At 49.3% G+C, this 19501-nt stretch overlaps 1 protein-coding gene across 5 annotated transcripts in view; it reads right to left on the bottom strand.

Annotated features, from left to right (window-relative positions):
- Window positions 1–19134, bottom strand: part of CNTN4 (contactin 4) — a 769881-nt gene extending 750747 nt beyond the window's left edge. For 2 of the 5 annotated variants that reach the window (XM_074312211.2, XM_019749139.3), the window contains exon 1: window positions 18236–18372. The gene's annotated coding sequence lies outside the window, so the exon portion shown is untranslated. Of the gene's footprint in view, window positions 1–18235; window positions 18374–18904 lie in introns of those variants that run through there. The other 3 variants (XM_074312213.2, XM_074312216.2, XM_074312212.2) reach the window with 3 other exon arrangements.
- Window positions 19135–19501: the final 367 nt, after the last annotated feature.

Genomic DNA, 19501 nt, shown 5'->3' with positions numbered 1-19501 from the left:
TATGGCACCTCACTTTCCCAGGGCTTCCCCAGCTCTGCCCACAGCCTCCGTCGCTGGGCTCGGTCTACAGCTGCCCTGACCATTCACACACAACGGCGAAAGCCACGCGGCGCAGCAGGCTCCTCCTCGCCTCCCTTCCTTTCCCCGCTGTTCTCTTTGCCTGGATCGTCCTTCCCTGGTTATTTGTATGACCAGGCTTCTTCTCACATTTCGGGTCTTAAAAATCACGTTCACCAGGAACCCTTGTTTCCCAGGGCCATCAGAAGTGCACACTTCCCATCTTGGCACGCTCCTTTTCTCCTTCTGACCACCTACTCCAGTTTGTAACTAGTTTTATTTTAAGTGTCATTTAACTTGTGGTTTTCAGTCTCCCCTACCAGACACTAAGCTCCACCAAGGAGGGGTCCATGCCCCACATTTTTCTTTGCTACCCACAGGACCTAACGTGGCCCTAGCACTGAATACCACTCATTACCTGTAAGTTAAATGGAAGTATGAAGGGGATTCTAGAAGGATCCCATTCACATTTTTCTAAAATTATCTCACTTTGATTGGAAGACCAAAACCACACCTGGAAACCTGTAACACCGCAAACCTGCAGGGGGCAGCACATTCCATTTGGAACTGTGTGCACCCATCTATCCCAGTGATGGTAAAACTGCCCATCAGTGAGAGACAGCGGTGCTGGAGACGGTGGAGCCTGGGGCCATCCACTGCCTGTCGTTCTGCAAGAACATGACGTCAACTCTGTGGACAAGATGTCCAAGTAAAACTCATTGCAAAACAATGGGGGAACCTTCTCTAAACAGGGAGAAAACGGCTCTTGGTGCAGTAGTCAGGGCTCTCCAGAGGAACACTAATAAAATGTGTGTGCATTTGTGTGTGCGAGAGAGAGAGACAGAGAGACAGAGAGAGACAGAGACAGAGAGAGAGATTAAGAGAGACTGATTGTCAGGGACTGGCTCACACAATGGTGGAAGCCGGCAAGTACAAAATCTGCAGAGTAGACGGGAGACCGATCAGCAGGAGACCCAGGGAAGAGACGCTGCTGCAGCCTGAATCTGAAAGCCATCTGCTCGTAGAATGGCCTCTTCCTCGAGGGAGTCAGCCTCAATCTGAAGGCCATCAACGGATCGCACCCGCATTACGGACGGGCCTTATTCAGAGCCTCCTGATTTAAGGGTTGATCTCATCTAAAACTCACCTTCACGGCATCGTCCAGACAGACATCCTCCAGGGTTTGGCCACGTGCCTGGGCGGTGGCCAGGCCAAGTTGACACATAAGATTAACCATCGTACTTGATTAAAAAGAACCTGTGTTGTCATTTACATATTACTCAATTTATCTTCTCTGTCAAAATGAAAGACATGCAACTGAAAACTTTCTAAGTGTTATAATGAGATGCAAAAGCTTGTACTTTTAAAATGAAGCATCATGTTCTGAATGACTCATTAAAAAAATGCATTTGGACCCAGACATAAATCCCCTTCAGTGAGTTTTATAGCCCGTAGTCAAAACCATGCTTTTCCCTTTGTTTAAATGTGTGGCCAGAGTAACAAAAACTATCAATCTCAGTATTTTCTACATGCTTAGCAATACTTGGAGGCCTATCTGCATGAAAAATATATTTATACAGTGAATGCGAGTATTCAAATGCATTCAGAATAATGACTATAACTTAATATAATTTACATACACAAATTACCAATCTACTATAACTATAAAACTGCTGTTTACATACATACACCAAAGTTGGTTTGGAAATTTTCCTATTTTGAAATGGCTGTTAACATTTGGAATGCCTTCCCGAACCCCAGTAATTCATGAAGATTCAGAGTCCTTGCAATAAATGCACTTTCTGAAAGCAACGTGTGCAAGCTTGGGTCCCGCTACCACACACTTAGCATTAAACATAACAATTGCTACCTTAGCAAGGATCCGAACTCGTCAACAGCTGCAGCTCCCAGGCAGGCATACCTGGGACCTGACCTCGGTGTTGCCACCTACCTGCAGTGCGACCTGAGGCAAGTGACTCAAGGTCTCTGACACTGTTTTCTCGTCTAGGACCCAGGGGTCTGCACAGCACCTCACTCACAGGACAATTAAGTTTAAATGAGGTAGTATAACAGAAGTGTTTAGCAACTTGCCTGGTACACTGTAAGTGTCTAATTAACATTACTCATTGTGAACAGAATTTACTTAGAAAATGAGTGTGTGTATGTGTGTGTGTGTGTGTGTGTGTATTTTTCTTTTTTCCTTTCTTTTTCTCACAGAGTATCTCCAATGACTGGGGGGACATTTCTTCCTAGAAAAGTTTCTATTGTAATCAGAAAAAAAACAGACATTTGGAAACCTACTCTAAAACATATGACATGAAACATATATAAATTAAATAAAACTACCTGATAGGTATGAAACAGTACAATACTGGTTGACATGGAAAACACTAGAACTAAATTTCCCAAAAAATATACCACTCTATGTATAATGTTAAACCCTGCTGCACTTAATAAAATCATCTGGAAAGCATAAAAAAAAAAACCCAGCATTTTCCAGAACCATCCTCACCGCGGACCACCTAAATCAAACAATGCTAATAAGCAGCCAGGCTGACAGCCACAAGCATCAGATATCTAGTAGACAGTCCTTGAAGGTGTAGGGTTGTTTCTTGGTTGCTACAGACTGAAGGCTTGTGCCCCCCCACCCCCAAATTCGTATGTTGAAACCTAATCCCCAAAGTGAGGGTAAATGGAGGCAAGGTCTCTGGGAGGTGACTAGGTCATGAAGGTGGAACCCTCACAAACGGGACTGGAGCCTTTACAATAAAAACCCCAGCGAGCTCTGGTGCCCCTTCCTCCCTGTGAGGACACAGCCAGAAGACAGCTGTTTGTGAGCCAGAAACAGCCTCACCGGTGGGACACGGGTCTGCTACCACTTTGCTCTTGGGCTTCCCAGCCTTCAGAACTGTGAGAAGCCCCCGATGCAGATAAACCTCCAGTCCATGCTGTGGGGTTACAGCAGCCACCACACTGAGAAACATGCATTTCAAGGTGCACACAACATTCTGAGATCCTAATGTAAGAAAACCTGTTTAAAATCCAGAGTGTCCTGAGCTCACTTCTGCTCGCTGTGTTTAAAGGAATCCTATTTATATCTGAAGGGTTGGTGTTCTGAAGAATGTGCTTTCATTCCCAAACCTGGCTGAATATCAGAATCACGCGGGGAGCGTACCAGCCTCACCCCCGGGGCTCTGATCCAGCACCTCCAGTGGGGCTGTGAGGCATTATCGCCCTCTTGTGCCTGGGTTTTTCTGAGCCTCCTATTTGCAGCAAGTACCCTAGAGACTTGGTATCGGTCCTACAAACGCGGGTCTCTCCGCTTCCCACGCTGCGGGCAGGGGAGGTGTCTCTATGGCTGACAGTGGGTCTGATGTAAAGCCCTGCTCCTAACAGGTCAACAAGGGTTTCATGGTGAAGACCACGTATGACATGCACTAGGACAGCAGCCAGCCTGGGTGCTGCCCGGTTCTGAAGACCAGGCCCCAGGTGAAGTCAGAGACCTTTCTGCCTAGAAGGTACACGGAGCAAGAGGAGGCCTCGGCATCCAGGCACCACACTCTCGGTACTCAGCGTTGACGACGACAAGTTTGCAGGCAAGGCCCCTAGCGCTGAGCTTTAGCTCCTGACAGCGACACCAGAGCTCCAGAAACACATCTGCAGAAAGGATGTAAGTATCAGCTGGACCCAGAAGGGAACACCCAGCTGGCAGTTACCTGAAATGTCAGCAGGTAGGGGCTGGTGGGGCTTATCCAGAGAAGGCACAGCTCATGCAGAAGCCACCTGGCAGCTCTGGCCCTGTGAGCTGTCAGAGCTCCTTCTGCAGGAAGCCACTCACCAGACCTGAAAACCAGGGGAGGCCAAGGAGTTACACAGCGGATTGCCAGCCACCTCCCCCCCCCCATTCTGCAGGACACTGAGATATGAGGACTTAATGCAAACTGAGGAAAATGCCACCAGCTGTCCAGCAGGACAACTGTTCCACATTCCTGCCGGGGCCTCAGACTAACGAGGGACGAAAACATAAGCTGTGTGTCTGTGCCATGGAATCTCTAACAGAAGGGGCAGGGGTCACACCGTAAGGCACATGGTAAGTGGGAAGCATCTCCAGACACGTGCAAATGCTGGGAGAATCTCCCACGTTCTTGGGTTGCAGGCGGGAATAACCCACTCTGAAAGCCTAAGCAAAAAAGGCCTCTATAACAAGGACACGGGAGGTCGCAGGCTAGAAGGGAGAACCAGGGAAGCTCGCGGCCCCAAACCTCCCAGCGCAGGTACCAGAGGGCAGTCTGGCCAGGACCCTGACACTGTAGAAAGAATCAGCTGTACAGAGCATTGCTAAAGCCTCGAGTTATGGAGCTCGAGATTCCACGGGAGCGATGAGGGGAGAAGGTGTGGTGCAGGTCACATAGAACAGAGGGAGGGCCTGGCTGAGAAGTCACCAGACGTCCTGGTCCACTTCCCGGGGGAGGCTCTGGATCTACGACCTAACAAGACCACGGACAGTGGAAGAGATTCACTGTTGAGAAAGTGAACTTGTTCCTGTGAGTTAAAAGCGAAACTGGGCATTACGGCGTCATCGGGCATGACTTGAAACGTTGTCAAACAGCATGAGTGTCCCCCAAATAATGTCTAAGGACAATAGATGTCATTAGCAAAGCACCTCCGTCACAGGAGAGGTGCGGAATAACCCAGAAACATAGTGCATGGCAGACGGGCACTGGGTACCTTGCCATGTAAATGTCTGACATTTCAAATCAAGTGTTTTGTTTCTTTAAAAAAAAAAAAAAAAAAGATCTCATACCCAACTGAAATTGTCCATTTGGAAAACCATGGCCATGAGACAAGTCTCCTCATTGTAAAGTATAAACCCACTTAATCACCTGATGAGATGCTTTTTTCATTATATGAGTAAGAATCTTGCTGTTTGCTGATTTTCTTAGCTTTCTAATTTAAGCCCCCGATTACTTATTAATCCCTATGTATACTGGACTTAAGTATGAAATACATTAGACCTGCATAAATATTTAAATAAATAAAATGCAAAGGCATTTTTATACCCAGTTTACTGTTATCTTACATAATTAACATGACCGGAACAGGAAACAGGAACTAATCATAGGTCAGGCATCCTTCCAAAAGTGGAGACTGTACAGTTGTCGCCCCACACACTACCCCCAGCCATCATTCAGATCTCGGCACTGAATTCAGACAGATCTCTCAAACTTAACAATCAGATGCTATCCCAGCCCTTCAAAATCTTGTAGTGGCTTTTTATGGCCTACAAGTTATGGCCCAATTTCTTCTTATTCCCCAACTTGGGTCACACACTAGACATGTGACTTAGTGCAGTTCTGTGATGCACTAATTGCAGTGTCTTTGATTGTTCCCTGCCCCACTCTGCGACTGTCACTCGCCTTCCTGTCCATGAAATGTCCATCGCCACCACACGCTAAGGCCCACCCCAGGCCACTGTGCCCACTATATTCTCTTTCTTGAGTGTCCTTCCCAAGCCTGAGCTGCAGTCCTGCCTATCTTCCCACTTCACCTCAAGTACCAGTTCTTCCCCATCATCTCCAGGCAACTGCCACCGACTATCCCACATCACATTGTAATTATGAACGTCCACACCAAGCGAAGAGCTCCTTGAAAGCACATTTAACATGGCTTTTCATATGTCAGAAATCTGTCCTGAAAACCGGAACTCTCTAAAGGCTGATCAGTTACACCGATGGGGGCTGGAAGACGGTGCACTAGACGTGCCTGACCTCAGCGTAAGCAGGAAGGGCTAGAGAGAGTCCCCACCAAGGGATTCAGAAGGCCATGAAGGGGTCATGCAGATGCTCCCCCACAACAACTCTGAAGCACCATCTGTTCCATTCATGGGACAACATTCTACCTGAATTCCTGAAATTTAGAGATATACAAGGTCTGACACTTAAGCTCATGAACTCATCCTAGAAAAAGTGCTACATACCTCATTGCTGAATATCACTATGGTCACCTTCAAAGCACTCCCCTTGGGAAGCTGTGCACTGATGCCAGTGCCTAGTCCACCCTTCAAAGCAATTTTGGAACTTTTTTTCTGGAATGGCCATCAGAGCTGTCATCGTATTACCCTTGATGTCCTGAATGTCATCAAAATGTCTTCCTTTCAATATTTCCTTTGTCTTTGGGTAAAGAAAGAAGTCACTGGGGGCCAGATCAGGTGAGTACGGAGGGTGTTCCAATACAGGTATTTGTTTACTGGCTAAAAACTCCCTCACAGACAGTGCCGTGTGAGCTGGTGCATTGTCGTGATGCAAGAGCCATTAATTGTTGGCAGAAAGTTCAGGTCGTCTCACTTTTTCACGCAGCCTTTTCAGCACTTCCAAGTAGTAAACTTGGTTAACTGTTTGTTCAGTTGGTACAAATTCATAACAAATAATCCCTCTGATATCAAAAAAGGTTAGCAACACGGTTGCAACAAGTCCACGAACTTAATTGTCAGGCCTCGTATCTAAAATCTATCCCACTGGAATCTGATCATCCTTAGGCTAAGCCCTACTGCACCTGCTAATTGTGCAGAATTTCATCCTCAGTAGACAAGTAAGCATGGTGAGTACATGCTTGACACTTAAGCCTAGTAGCAGGGGACCAGTTGGTTCATTTCATTAAGAATACGACGTAAGTCAATGCCTATCAATCTTTACAGTGAATGAAAATCACCTGCACAAATGAAGATCCTGATACAGGAGGTCTGGGGTGGGGGACAGAGCTGCATTCCTCACAAGCTCCCAGGAAAAGTCAATCTCGAGATTACAGTGACGGCAAGTCTTGGGCAAAGTTCCTACGTCAGTGACATTCTGTTCCGAACTTAAGACTGTACACATAGGCCCCGCTCGATGCAGTCCTTAGTTAGAAAGAAAGGAACCTAAGTAACATCAAGGACCAAAGGCAAACTCAAAAACCCTATCAATGGACAATCTGTCTTATTATTTTCAGATATAAGGAAAACAGCCCCGCCACCCCCTTCAGTTACTCAGCCCAGGTAATTCCAGTGGCTGGGGTGGTGGAATCCATCCATGTAATGAGTTTCTGTCGCTCTTTCTAACACCTACAAGCCTAAGTTATTTCTACCACCCTTCCCATGGACCCTTCCACAGGCCTTCCAGGAATACTCGGTCTGGTTGGCGGTGGAAGAACCCGAGAACCTGGAGTACAAAGAGCATCTTGAGAATAAACTAATGGGGAGAACACGGGGCATTAATGATTAGAATGTCCATAACAAAGCCCCAGCTTAGATTCCATAAAATGCCAGGACAGAGGTCTGCCAAGGAATTAAGATTCGTATGTGAATCAGCTCGGTAGATAGCAAGGGGAAAATGTAAATCACAACGGAAAACTGCATAAGTTCTTACTGTATGTGTCAGAAATAGAGAAAGAAATATAAAAGTAATTGAGACATCTAAGTCATGAGGTTAAATGATTGACTATAAACAAAACAATATGCGATAAAAGTATTATTTGAATTCCGTAAACTCACACACAAGGAGGAAGTGGAGAAACATTCAGAAGGAACTTACTGTGTTCTGAACACATAGGAAGTAAAATAACATTAACCTGCTTCAGTTCAAACATGTAAAACTCTTTCATTATGCATGTTAACAATGCAGCAGTCGTTACTGTGAAGCTCGCTGAGTTCTGAAATTCAAAGTACCCATAAAGACACTGCTATTCTCCAGAGTAAACAGACGTCATTCCCCAGTACTGTCAGTATTACAAATAAGACCAAAAAAAAAGTGTAAATCTTTTAAAAAATTTCAATCACATTGGACTGAGAGCAACGCGACACATTTTTACATTTCTGCTGTCACACGTCCTCATTTCCTCTTGCAGCATGGCAAAATGGGCTCCAGCTGAAGTAGAAAGAATACAGATGAGAATCTATTCAGTATTCCCTTCTTTTTAATAAGTAAGATTCGTGACCATAGCCAAAACCATTTCCCCAAAATGAAATCTCAAATAGTGCTAATCGCCTCTCGGTTCTGACATAATCGCCTCTCTCTCTAACGGTCAGCCATCAGACGCGGCACCGAGGAGATGCTGCCTCGATGTTTCCACAAGGCCAAGACAGATCACGTCGTCTACCCACGATGAAGACACGGGAGCAAACACGAGTCACTTCACGGGGTATTTTAAAAGCACGGCATTCTGGGTGTGTAAATTATAACTTCCACATATTTCATCAACAACATAGGTATCGTACGGCCTAAATTATCAAAAGAATAAGGTCCTAATGACAAACTCAATTATTTTAGGAATGGTATAATTATGTGCCGAGCTACGTGTATACATAATTCACTCATTTTAGTCTTCACACCCCTGCAAGAATGTCCCCACGATACACATCAGAAACACGAAGCTGAGAGAGGTTAAATAACAGATACCAAGTCGTGGGGCCAGAATCTGAGTCATCACAGCTCTCTGGAACCAAGTCAGCTACCGGCGTTCTTTCATTGCACATCACATAAAACAGTGACTTCCATCTGCAGCGTTGAATCCCAACCTAAAACATGGAATTCAGTATTTGGGGGAGTGCATTATAGTATGTTCCTTCTCTTAAGAGGGAACCCTCATATGTTGATTTAAGGAGCTACATTATAAGAAAATTATTAAAATCTGTAAAAGCTCATTAATTCAGAAGAACGAAAGACTGCTGCTTTGAATAACAGTAATGTTTTTTAAAAAGTATTCATTTCAGTTACAGCCCATAATATAAACTACAATTTACTTGTAAATTACTACTAACAAAAGGATCGAGTAGAGTTAATAGAACTATGAATTCCCAATAACCCACATTACTCAATGGGCGTACACACACACACACACACACACACACACACACACACACACACTACCACCTTAACAGTAGCTACAATTGTGTACATGACTCCAATTCTGACCATTACCTTCACCAAAAAAAAAAAAAAGAAGGGCCATACTAGTGATTTTAAGTTCGATGCTAGCGACTGGCGGATGAGACCTCGTAGCGGGCTAAAGAAAACACAAAGGCACTTCATACAGGAAAGAAAGACCCCAGACTCAGAGCGCAGACTTCCGAATGAAGTTTCCTGTCCTGCAGGTGAGATAGCCAACCATCCACAACTGTCACACACGGGAAGCTTCACAAACGCGACTCTGCTGCAAATCATGTCAGAGAGACAGGTGACAATGTTATCGGAGCAGGCGCTTTCTATTTCTCCTGTATGACTGTCACACTTTACCTCTTGGTACTTCTGTCAGGAAGCCGGGAGAGGAGAAACTGAGGACAGTGAAGATGGATGTAAAACACCCTCGCTACTATTCTCTCACCAAAAGGGGGAGGCGCACCCTTCAGTGCTTCATTCAGAATCTATTCAAACTATTAAATGCAGTTCGAATGGTTGTATATTTGACTTTTCACAGTGAGAAATAGCAAATCACCAAAGCCAGGAACACACGTGTATGAGCCCCTAAGAGGCAGCAGAGAGAGGACGGGCGTCACGCAGCGTATGTGGGGTCCTGTCACAGCCTCTAGTACCATTTCCTCAACTATGAAAGCACGTCTGTGTACTAAGCTCAATCTGAGCTGCAGAGAGCCTGGCAGAGGGCTGACGCGGCCTCCCCCTGTGCTGGCCTAACCTCTCCACAGGTGCTCATGGCATCTGCGTGAGGTGGGCGTGGTCCCCCTCACCTCACAGATGCGAAAACCTGCCCTGGGAAGGGTTAAGGGCTTGCTCACGGTCACGCAGCTGTAAGAGGCGGAACAAGTCCAGGTCTTGATGACACTGAGACGAGACAAGGGGCAACTGGGAATCAAAGGCCCACATTCTTGTCTAAATGACTATCCTACATCAAGAAGGAAATCACATCCAGTCACCTGTGCCAAGGAGACAGTAACAGATCTGACATTAAAAAACACTTGTTAGGTTAATGACAAACCTCTACTTACAGTTACTTAGTTCCAAGAATTCGACGTAACCATGTTTGTACTATAATTTTCTGGGAATCAGAAATGTGACTCACATAAACATTATCTCTTTAAGGATGTCATTCACCTAATTAAACACAGTAAAATTGTGCTTGGACCCCCAATTAATTGGCTAATCTGCATGGAGTCTAGAATCAATAGCTAGATAATAGCTAATCAAATGAGTCACTAAAGACAAAAATATTCATATTTGTCCTTGAGAGTTGAAGAGCTGTCCGAATGCAGATGACAATACAAATCTGTACAACACAAATGACGGTCAGATACCCCCAATCAAGCCTATAAAACATTTGGGGAGTTGAGTCATGTCATTTATTTTGTCTAGTTGTCTTCTCCAAACTGGGGCCATCTCGGCACAAGCACACTGGTAACACCTGTCCTCACTGGACATTTCCAGGACAAGCCTAAAAGGCAAGGGAGACATGAACTATTATGGTTTTTATTTCTACAATTGTGCAGGGTACAGAGTAATGTTACCCACAGAAGCTCAGCACGTAGGTAGAGAGAGCATCTTACAACGGTGGCCACAAAGGACACTTGTACGCATTTTTTAAAAAACTCAGGATCATTCTGGAATCAGCAATGCTCTTAACCCCTGACCCATGTTTTCACATGAAACAAACTCCCTTCCCAGAAACGCATCTCTTCTGTTTCGTTAACAGTGAAAAATATGTATTTTAAGGGTTATGAGCTGAAACTGACTCTGCCAGCATATGAAAAAAATGTTCTCTTGCCAAACCATGAAAACTGTTGATTCTGGCTTTTTAAAAGCCAGAAAAATAAAAGCTTGTCTAAAAAGGAACTAATCTTGCAGCCAAGTCCTGCTTTTTCAAGTTTTAAACACCAAAAAAACCTATCCCAAATATTTCCCATCACTCTCCCTGCCTTGTCGGTTCCATATCAGAAACCCCTGGTGATACCAGTAGTGCTCCGTGAACGTGCGTTTCCTGGTATTTTTGGCGCCTACCATATTTTAGGCAAGAGATACTCTAGTATCAATAACATCAACCCACTGAACCCCCGTGAACCGGACGCTCACTGGGGTTTAGGCCATGTACCAAGTACTCTGCAGACACAGTCTCCCCACACTTCCAGTGCCTTCAGGTACAGCCCGACCTGACAGATGCACCCATCGGCAAACTAAGTGATTCACCATGTCTGTTAATGATCTGAACAACCCTACAAAATGCACACGTTCCCACTGTACAGCTGATGACATGGAGACCGAGACAAGGGGCAACTGGCTACCACCCACCATCACACAACCAGTGCAACGTGCACTGAGGACCATAAGGCTTCTGTCCGAACCGGATTCCAAACTCTTACTCACTGTCTTCAGGACCTCACATGGTACTGAGTGACACGTGAAGTAAGTGTGACAATGCAGCAGCAGGCAGGGCAACGGTCTTGTCCCAATCTGCCCAGAACTTTCCTGGTTTTAACACTGAATGTGCAGCGTCCTGGGAACCCGTCAGTCTTGGGAAAACCAGGAAGACTGGTCACCTCCACAGTAGGTATTTTAGCAGTGACACAGAAAAAAAATATATATATATAACAGGAGCACAAACAGAGAAGGGAGCCATCCTTTATGCCTCAGTGGTATTGAAAGAGGCTTCACGGAGTGACATTTGAGTAGAGCATGACATTTGTGCAAACTGTAATAAACATGGTGGGAAAGACGGCAAAAACAGGCCAGCCAGAGAGGCACTGCAAACAAAGGCTTAGGAAGACATCACCTGACAGGCTCCAGGATGGGTGCGGGGGCTGCAGGCCTGAGAAGGGGGTGCAATGGGAGAAAGAGAACATTACCTGGGAGGGGCCAGGGGCCATCTTCTGAGGGAATTCAGTGCATGGGCAGGGTTTCCCTCCACTTCCGTTCTCAGCTCTACAAGAAGAAAAGACTGAAGAAACGGGAGCTCTGGCTGCATCATTTAGTGCTGAGTATGTGTCTGAGTGGCCTCAAGCAGCATAAGAAGACCACAATTCTCTCCTCCCACTGGCTTTCATTCTCAACCAGCACGCAGTGACCCAGGAAGCAGATGGAGGCTCCTCTCTGGTGGCAAGAAGCTGGGCCAGTATCCTCCTGCTTCTTTGTCCCTGTCCAAAGCTGCTGGCTCAGAGACGGGCCCTGAGCCCACCTGGAGCCACCGAGGGACAGCAAGCATCTGACACACCTGGTGGCTGCTGGGGACAGGAGGCCAGGGCTCCTCCTCAGGTAGGAAACCGAGTCCTACCCACACCAGGCACTAAGAACGGGACAGCACCAGGCAGTTGGATGGCACTGAGCACTGGAAGGAAAGGAGTTATTGGGCCAGGAAAAGCCCGGGAGAAACCTGAAACACACATTCCTAAGCGAAGGAGGCCAGTCGGAAAAGGTGGGCTGCACACGGTGAGATTCCAACCATATGCCGATCTGGACAGGGCAGAACTATGGAGGCAATAAAAGGTGAGGACTTTCCAGGGACAAAGGGCGGAGAGACGCTGGGTGGGGCGGAGGTGGGGAGAGGGCTCTGTGTGATGCTGCAGACGGCACTGGTCCAAACCCAGAGGAGACGCGACCCCCGCCCCAGCATGATCGCTATGGCAACCTCTGGACTCCGGGTGATGGCCACGCGTCCACTGAGTGATGTTGACGCTGGGAAGGTGGGCTTGTGGAGGCTCGGGGGTGTAGGGAAATCCAGTACCCCCTCTCAATCTTATTGTAAAACTGAAATGCTCTAAAAAACAAAGCCTTAAAAAACAGAATGGGATAGTAACAGAGGCCCCACTCAGAGGAAGAAAGGGAATACATACTTCGGCAAATAATCTTTAGACTCTCCTGTTTGCGAACCTAGAGGGAGGGAAGTAGGGACTCAGCAGGTCACCACATACTCGCTCACTGCAAACGGCTCACAGACCGCTCGGCACCCACCACGTCTGCCTTCCTTTCCTCCTGGGCATCCGTGGGGCTCCCCTTCTCAGCTTCCCTTGCAGAGGGAATGGCCACGTAGAATGTGCGCAGAAGCCACGATCACCACGCCCAGCCCTCCTGTGACTCGTCAGGACGTTTCTCTCCTCACACCCCCTCCACCTTGTCTGAACAGGACTCTGGGGACACAGGACAGGACAAAGCCACAGAGGGTAGGAACCTGAGCCCTCTGCTGACACCACGGAAAGCTACTCAGTCAGGAACAATGCTATGAGCACTGGACAACTGCACATGACCACGAAGTATAAAGCTACTGGGCATAACTGGAAACACAGCTTACCTGTCACAGCAGCTAGTTACCTCTGCACAAGGCCCTGGGGGACACGGCTGAGGGGGAGTCTGCAACCATGACAGTAAGCAGGTCTGCACCTCGCACCCCTCTACACCCTTAACACGATGGGGGGGAGCTTACACTTACACACACACACACACACACACACACGTGTGCACAGCATAAATGGCAGGGATGTGAGACAAGCGGGAGGGAGGGAAATTTAGAAAATGGAATCACAGAAGATTTCTTAGGACAAGAGTTCAGGGAACATGAGGAGGAAATGAACGGGGGCTTTTGAGGAAGAGGTCAGTGAGAAGTACACAGTATGTCTGCACGTGCCACTGATTGATTGTGATGATGCCACAAGAACATACTGAACAATAAGAAGGAAGGACTCTGTAACTCTGGACCACAAACTGTCGTGGCACAAAGTACTGCCCCTGCCCACCACCTCACATCTCCACTGCAGCCATGGGGAAGCCAGTCTGACAGGCATTTCTGTAAAAGACAAATATGCAGGGACGGTGAGCTGAGGCAGCCTCACTAGTGTCAGGCGACAGGACAACGGGGCGAGCTGTCATTTAGTTCAGAGGATGCTGGGAGTCTAGATGGAGGCCCTGGTGATCATGCAGGAAATCTGACAATGTTTAGCAGAGCTGGGAGAACGAGAGGAGGGAATGTTGGTGAAGAGCAGAAGGAAGGTTAGGACAGGATATTTCAGCTGCAAACTTACCAGAAAGGACATTTGCTTAGGCCAAGGAGTGAACAGGAATTTAGGTCACTGGCTACAGCATGAAAGTGGGAGCCCAGGACTCCCACAGGGAGAGCTGAAGAGAAAGGTCACAGGAGGGCCCAGCCCCGCACTATTTGCTCATCAGAAGTGCGAAGCAGTGGGGGGTCTTCCTGAAAAGACCTACCTGATCCTGCTGGCTGTCCCAGATAAACCTGACTCATACTGCAGCAGATTTCAGATTCAACACAATGTTTTTTCTTCTTTGGGATTTTTAAGTTCTCTTGCAACTTTTTTATATAAGACCAAAAGAAAAGACAGTCTGACGGCTATAATCAGGTAAGTCCTGAAGCCAGAACAAAAAAATTAATACAGTGAAGCTAAGAAAATCAGTTCTGGAGCCTAATACCCTGGTTCTAATCCCAGCTCTGCCACTTACTGGCTGTGATGAGCAAGTGACTCGATTTCTCTCAGGCTGGTTTTCCTCGTGGCTACAACAGAGTTAGTATCTCTCCAGCAGGACAAACTGCTAGAAAAGCATCTCAGAGACAGTGAGCGCTGTGTATGTCGCTCTTTTCTTTTTTTCTATATTTGTCCCAGTGTTTCTGGTTGAGGGAAGTTAAGCGGAGTGATGCTTATAGAACATGGAGAAACACCACACACAGCCATAGAATGTTGCAAAGTGCTGGCTGTTCCTCCAACCCCTTTTTCTCCTTTCTGGAAACACCGACAGATGAGATTTCCCAGCCTCCCTCTGAGAAAGACTCACCCACATACAGCCAATGGAGGGAAAGCAAACATGATATGTAGGCGTTCGGGTCTCGGCAACCAACATCCTCAAGTCTCCTCCCCGTGGCTTGATGGGGATGAACGTGGGGACCCTGCTGAAGACGGCAGGAGCACGGAATGGCTGAAGGTGGGGTGTCTGAATATCACCTTGGATGGGTGCTGCCAGGATCACCCCTTCTGGGACTTTACATGAATGAGAAATCAATTTATTCTGCATCTGACACAGTACACTTTTTCAATTCACTTGCTGTAGCTGTGAACCCACCCCATTGAGTAGAGCCAAGCTCTGTACAGACACTTCCATGTTTAATCCCAACCACGATGCTCTGAAATAGACGTCATCCCAAGCGTACGGCCAAGGATTTGAAGACTCACAGGAGCCACGGGGCCACCCTGCCCAATGTCGCGATGTGCCAGCCACACCCAGGGCCAGGCCCGTATGCTCCCTGGGACCTGCTGGCTCCCAGCCACACAACACAGCCACATGGAGACTGGGGCGTCCCTTCCGCGCTTACCGCCTCCTCCCATTCTCACTTTCTGACTGCTGGAACTTCACTCTGTAAATTAAAACTTCATGTTTTCCCATCTGTGCAGCCCACTTGGGAGATCCAGGAGAGCCCTAGCTCACATCCGTCTCTTACGCTTCATCCCATCCACACAAGTCCAGGAATGGGAAGCAAACGCTCTTGGCCCGTGTTTCAGACATGCAGATTCCTAGCTGCTTTGCAACTGGCTACAGTATCTGGGATGATGAATGGCAGGGCTAGAGATAAGCAGAGAAAGGTAAAAATTCCTAAGCCATCAGCCATCTGCAAAGTGGACACGTGGGGGCTGTGCAAACCAATCCAGTGGAACACAGAAAAACACTATTAGAACTTCTGTTTCATAACATTTGCTTTATTTATCCTTTAGTTTCTTCCTGCATAAGTTTTACAACATTAAGCAGTCTAACATCATATCAGTATATGCATATAATACATAAATAAATTTTAGTGATACGTGGTCCAATTTTCTTCTGATAGTATATAATAAAAAAAAATATGAAGACCAAGTCTAGGTAATAAATCCGGTCTCCTTCACTGCTTAGAATGCTGTACCCTGGAAAACGACAACAACAAAACTCTCCGCACCTGTGCATACAGCCATCTCCCAGCTCATCATGTGACATAACTTAATTCACGTAAAATCATGCAAAAGCATGCTTCAGATATAAAGGGACTGAAATTGATGTATGTCTATGTCTTTGAATATAACAAAGCGGAATCCAACAAGTGAAAACCACTATTAGACAAACTTGGCAGAAAAGTCACAACTACACGGCGGACTCTTCTGCTGAGAAGCTTAATTATTCAGGTCACCTTTCGTTTTGAAGACCTTTCAGAAGAAAATTTCTAGCCAATAGAGTCAGTGTGTAGAGAGAAGAAAAGGAAAGAGAGCGAGAACTAGGATGACTTTGAAAATCCAACATTATTTGAAAGGCTTGTTCCCTATTCACTCCTCACCACCCACCACCATGACACTGACTCCCTGAGACAGGCCCCCGATTAAAGGAACTGAAAAGAGGTTTTTAAAGGCTGCAGATAAGCAACTCTGCCTGTTGACACTTCCACTTGGCTCTGAGCTGCCCCCTTAAACAACAGGTCCCTTCTCCCAGAGCCATGGCCCCTGACCGGAAAAGGTCGCTGTCCCCACCTTTGCAGCGACCTCGCGGACTGAAAAACACGGAGCTTCTCCATCATCCCTGCTCACCAATCTGCGGCAGTGGACGCCAGTTGGAAGGAAAAAACCAACTGCATTTTCTAAGGTGGCAAAAATAATACTCCTGTGGGGCTTGGTGATCTTCCACTCCCACCACCCGCCGTGGAGATGCACGCAAATCTCGAAAGGAGCCAAGACGAGGAATCAAGTTATGGGTGAAATGCGAATTTTCTCAAATACCATGAAAGTCACCCCTGAGTGCCTGCCTCCATGACACAGTGCTCTTTTTCACCCACTTGGGGAGAGACAAACTTGCTCTTCTGCCCGCCTGGAAATGCCACCGCGTGGACGGCCTGCGTGGAAACCTGCCGTGTTCATGTTCCTTCCCCCTTCCTTGACGGATGTCAACCATGAACCTCAATGGACACAACAAAGGCACGTTCCCAATTGTTACCGTAAGTGTCCAAACAAACCAGGATGGAACTACTCCCTGAAACAGCCACTCCCCTCTCAGCCAACTGCGGGAGCTTCCCAAGAAGTGACAAGACCTGTGCTTCCGACAAGCACTTCCCGCCCCTTGTTGATTCCAGTAGGAAAACTAGAAAAAGTCCCCAGGATTCATCCTCCCAGGAACCCCATCTTGCAAACCAACCCCCACCATAGCCCCGCATGCAGCCGCCCCACCCAAGGGGAGAGGTCAGCCGGCCTCGGCCCCCACTCCCTCCGCCAGCCCTCTCGCGGAGAATCTGGAGACCCCGCCAGCCAGCAGCCTGCAGAGGCTCCCGTGGTCGTGCGAAGTCGCCTCCGCGCGCGGGCTCCACTGTGCTGCACATGGGTCCAGGCATCTGACGCCCGGGCGCCCACGTCTTGCGACCGTCCCCTCCACACCACTCATAGTCATAAAACAGACCCCAAGCACAAAGGGGACACGTACGGGGGTCCGCGCCCTCAGCTCCAGGAGCGCGACTGGCTCCGCGTCTGCGGGGAGCCTGGCGCATCCGCGGGTGTCAGGGTCCGGAGAGGAGACCAGGTGGCCTCTGCCTTAGCAAAGAAACTGCAAAGGCCCCCGAAGTTGTTGCAAATGAACCGCACCCCCGCGAGCTCTCAGTAGAGCCGGGGTGCGCAGGGACCAGCCACAGAGCGGGGACCAGATCTGTGTGGCTCGCCGCTGCACCCCAGCGCTCAGCACCAAGCCTGGCACTGAGAGGGCGCCCCCAAATCTGCCTCAGTTCCGACACTGCTGCTTCGCTACAGCCCAGGCGCCCTTCATCCCAAGTCCCTGGGAACCGCAGCCCAAGTTCGCCGTCCCCTCTCCGAGCGGCGGCCGGCCCAGCGCAGCCGGTACAGACATCGGCAGGAACCCGGAGGAACCTGCGCCCCAGACGCGGGCGCGCAGAGGGGAGCAGCCTGAATCGGCGGGGGGCTGATTCTAGGGGTCCCCATGCAGGACTGGCTCTGCGCTCCTGGTTTTGCGGCTGCTTCGCAGCGAAACAAACTTATTTCCCGACTGACGAGGAGCAGAAGGGTCGCCGTGGGGTGACAGCGGCGGCGTCCCGGCCCTACCTCCTCCCGGGCTCAGGTCGCCCGCAGCCCCGGTCCCGCCGGCGGGAGAGGGAGCCCGGGGAGCCCCTCTCCACCCGCCGCCCCCAAGGACCCTGCGCTTTCGGCGCCCGAGAGCCGGGCCCCGGCCGCTGGCGCCGCACTCACCTCGGCACCTGCGCGGCGCGGGCACAGTCCGAGGCCCCGCGGACCGGCGAACGCTTCCTACTTGCGACCAATCCGGGGTTGAACCCGGTGCTCGGTGTGGGGCCGCGTCCCTCCTTTCCTGCGCTCGCGGAGGCTCGGAAAACCCGGCGCCGCCGCTCCGCTGCCTGCTGCTCGGCCTGGGGGAGGGGCGCGGAGGGGCGGAGGGGAGGGGAGGAGGGGAGGGGCGCGGCGGGCTGAGCATGCTCGGTGCGCGGGGCCTGGAGGAGGTGCGACCCGGGCTCACCTGCCGGCCCTGCAGGGAGGGCGGCCCCAGGCCCCGCGCGCAAAACCGGGGGAGGGCGCCTCGCCTGAGCCCAGGCACCCGAAGATCTACCCGGTTCCCGAGCCGGGTGTAGAGATGTGCTGCCTAGCGACGGAGAAGATGCCGGAGCGATGCCGCCTTCCTTGGCAAGCCGCGCATCGGGGCGCAAGGAGGCGCGACCTGCCCGAGTCCCCCAACCTCCGGCCTCCCGGAGACACGGAATTCCGGGATCTTTAAGGCTTCCTGGCCAGGAAACAACCATGTCTGATTCGGGGCTGCGATTTGCAGAATCCAGGGGAGTGAGGGGTGGGGGGACGACGCTGAACTTGGGAAGCCAGAAGAGGGGGCTTTGGGAATGTTTTACCTACCTGTCCCTAGGCGAGGCCACTGGCCAGACAGGCAGCGTTACCGACCTGGAGTCCCATCCTTACGGCGGGGCGGGAGGAAACGGTTCACAGTTAGTGCGAGGCTCGATTTGCTCTGCGTGGGGACTATTGAAAGCTTTGTTATTCAAAAGCATGTGCTTCCGACAGTGACGTGTCCGTGGTCATTGTACTGTAAGGATCTGTTTTTCCGCAGAAATGGCTCTCTGCACCCCAACTCCAAACCTCAGGTAACCGCGGAGACGGACGTCAGGGCGCCCCCCCCCGCCCCCCCCCCAGCCCTCACCAACCCGGTGCCGCGAGTCTGGCGGGCGGAGGAAAGGCACCCGCGGTCTATTAACAGCGACCCGAGAGCAGCCTCTCGCAGGGAGAATCCCCGGGAGCTTTGCTGAACCCCGTCGCCGGTGCAGCGATCCGCTGTGTACAGCTCCGCTCACAGCCTAGCATTTACACCGCCACGAAACCTACCCTGACATCTCCATTATGTGGAAAAGGTGTTAACCGAAAAACTATTTTTAAACTACTGGAGTAAGCAAACTAACTTCTCCAAACAGCAACTGCTGCCTTGTTAGTTCACACAGT

Source organism: Rhinolophus sinicus, chromosome 5 (genome assembly GCF_057876585.1).
Source record: "Rhinolophus sinicus isolate RSI-liver-muscle chromosome 5, RSI-T2T, whole genome shotgun sequence".
Taxonomy (NCBI): Eukaryota; Metazoa; Chordata; class Mammalia; order Chiroptera; family Rhinolophidae; genus Rhinolophus; species Rhinolophus sinicus.
Note: the sequence above shows the minus strand (reverse complement) of the source record. Positions and strands in the feature narration are given on the sequence as shown.